Source organism: Tarenaya hassleriana, unplaced genomic scaffold (assembly GCF_000463585.1).
Source record: "Tarenaya hassleriana unplaced genomic scaffold, ASM46358v1 Cleome91, whole genome shotgun sequence".
NCBI classification, from domain to species: domain Eukaryota; kingdom Viridiplantae; phylum Streptophyta; class Magnoliopsida; order Brassicales; family Cleomaceae; genus Tarenaya; species Tarenaya hassleriana.
The window spans coordinates 314,035-316,820 of record NW_010971485.1 but is presented as its reverse complement, the minus strand read 5'-3'; positions in this window follow the sequence as shown (position 1 = coordinate 316,820).

The window sequence follows — 2,786 nt, the reverse complement described above, 5'->3', positions numbered from 1 at the left end:
CAAATAGTTGACGTAGTCCGCATACCAAGGGGTCATGTTCTTGATTTCCAAGGATAAGATGTGTTCTTCCCTTAGTGAATCATCGATTGGTACAATTTCGGGTATTTCCAGTCTCGATAGATGATCCGCCACTGTATTCTCTGTTCCTTTCCTATCGCGGATCTCCAGATCAAACTCTTGCAGAAGTAATACCCATCGGATCAACCTTGGTTTAGCATCCTTCTTCGTGAGCAAGTACCTTAAGGCGGCGTGATCCGTGTAGACGATGACCTTAGAACCCACCAAGTGTGATCTAAATTTCTCGAAGGCAAATACTACAGCAAGGAGCTCTTTCTCCGTGGTGGAGTAGTTCATTTGAGCATCATCGAGCGTTCGACTTACGTAGTATACGGCGTAATGCTTCCCATCTTTCTTTTGCCCCAATACGGCCCCGACCGCGAAGTCGCTAGCATCACACATTAACTCAAAAGGGATACTCCAATCTGGGGGTTGAATGATCGGAGGTGAAACTAGTGCCTTCTTCAATATTCCAAATGCCTTGTGGCACTCCTCATTAAACTCAAACGGGACGTCCTTGCCCAAAAGCGCAGTCAAGGGTCTTGCTATCTTCGAAAAATCTTTGATGAATCTCCTGTAAAATCCGGCGTGACCCAAGAAACTTCTGATCCCTTTAACGTTGGTCGGTGGCGGTAACTTCTCAATCACTTCCACTTTCGCTCTATCCACCTCTATCCCCTTGTCCGAAATCCGATGACCAAGTACAATGCCCTCTCGCACCATGAAGTGGCATTTCTCCCAATTTAGAACCAAGTTCGCCTTGAGACACCTGTCTAAAACTCGATGGAGATTGGTTAGACACGCATCAAAGGAGGGTCCATGGACGGAAAAATCGTCCATGAACACCTCCATAATGTCTTCAATGACATCGGAGAAAATAGCCATCATGCATCTTTGAAAAGTTACGGGTGCATTGCATAATCCAAATGGCATGCGTCTATATGCAAAAGTGCCGTAAGGGCATGTGAATGTTGTTTTCTCTTGGTCACTCGGATGGATAGGGATTTGGAAGAAACCGGAGAAACCATCGAGAAAACAAAAGTAAGAATACAATGCGTCTCTCTAGCATTTGATCAATGAATGGAAGGGGGAAGTGATCCTTACGGGTGTTTGTGTTAAGTTTTCGATAATCGATGCACATTCTCCATCCCGTAACAGTTCTAGTTGGTATGAGTTCATTGTTTTCATTTGGAACGACCGTGATTCCTCCCTTCTTAGGTACGACTTGCACCGGGCTAACCCAAGGGCTATCCGAAATCGGGTAAATAATACCTGCATCTAACAATTTCAAAACCTCTTTCTTGACTACTTCTTTCATGTTCGGGTTTAGCCTACGTTGTTGTTCGATTGACGATTTGGTATCATCCTCTAAATGTATGTGATGCATGCAAAGAGAGGGGCTAAGACCCTTGATGTCTCCTAGAGTGTAACCTAGGACTTCCCTGTATTGCCTAAGCAACTTGGTGAGTTTTTCTACTTGATCCTCATCTAATGCATCATTAACGATAACGGGATAAGTAGAATTTGAACCAAGAAAGACATACCTAAGCCCTTGGGGTAAGGGCTTTAGTTCCACTTGTGGAGCATGTTCGGGGTCCCAATCAGTGTGTGATTTCTCTTTTGAACCTTGAGATGAGTCAAGAATGGTATGGGTGGTCGACAGGATGCTTCCGGGGTCCAAGTCTTCATCTCCAGATGAAAACAGGCGGGTTGCTCATTTTGCTCGCCCTTCACCATCAGGTCTTGAAAATGGGCGGGTCGCCCATTTTTCGAGCGGGTCGCCCGTTTTTGCTGAAATTTCATTTTCGGCTTCTTGGCTGTCTAACGCTCGTCTTATCTCTTCAATCTCCTCCCAATTGCTGTACAGACTTGCTTCTACGGCCATTAGTGACACTTCTAGCGGGTCTATCTGTTGGTTGTAATGCTCTAGGATAATCCGTAATATGACATTTTGACTTTGTATTGATTCATTGATTTATGAATACATTACATTCCCGTTATATGATTGGCATGTTTGTTATATATCGACATCCTTGAATCATTAGCGAATGATTCTAAACTCCCTAGTCAGTCAACATTGTGGGAACAATGTTGAATTAAGACTAGCATGAGGAGTGATCGATGCATTGGATGCATATCACAATCATGGGTACTCGTTGTGAACGAGTGACTGGATGATCCGCATGAGATTGTCACATGGACAGAGTCATGACTTGAATCTCATACAGTGGTTCGTTTATGGATCCTCATACCTGAGATGTCTAGAGTATCTGATATGAGGAGTGACGTGTCTTGACTGCGTCAAACGTCGTCTTTAACCGGATGATTATAACGGCGTTGATCAGACACGTTCACGAATCATATGGAGATAGTAGACATGCAATATGGGACTTGTCACCTCTTTAACAGGAGAGATATCGCTGGGCCCTCTCGTGGAAGTCGGACTATGAAAACGCGTGGCCACGCTATAGATGAAGTTGCATCTATTTTACTAGTCGATTTGCCAAGACGAGAAAGCAGTTGAACTTGAAGGGTGGCTCAAACCATGCCCTTGTTCAACATATGATATCGTGAGACAAAGGATCAGAACTCGAGCTGTTATTGCCTTGGTTAGATCACCTCTAACTCAATTCAACGTGGGTGGTCATGGCGTCTTGCTAGAGGCTAACCATGACTTGTGGTTCGGGAAAAGTTCCTAAAGTCACTACCACTTAGAATGGGCCTACAGG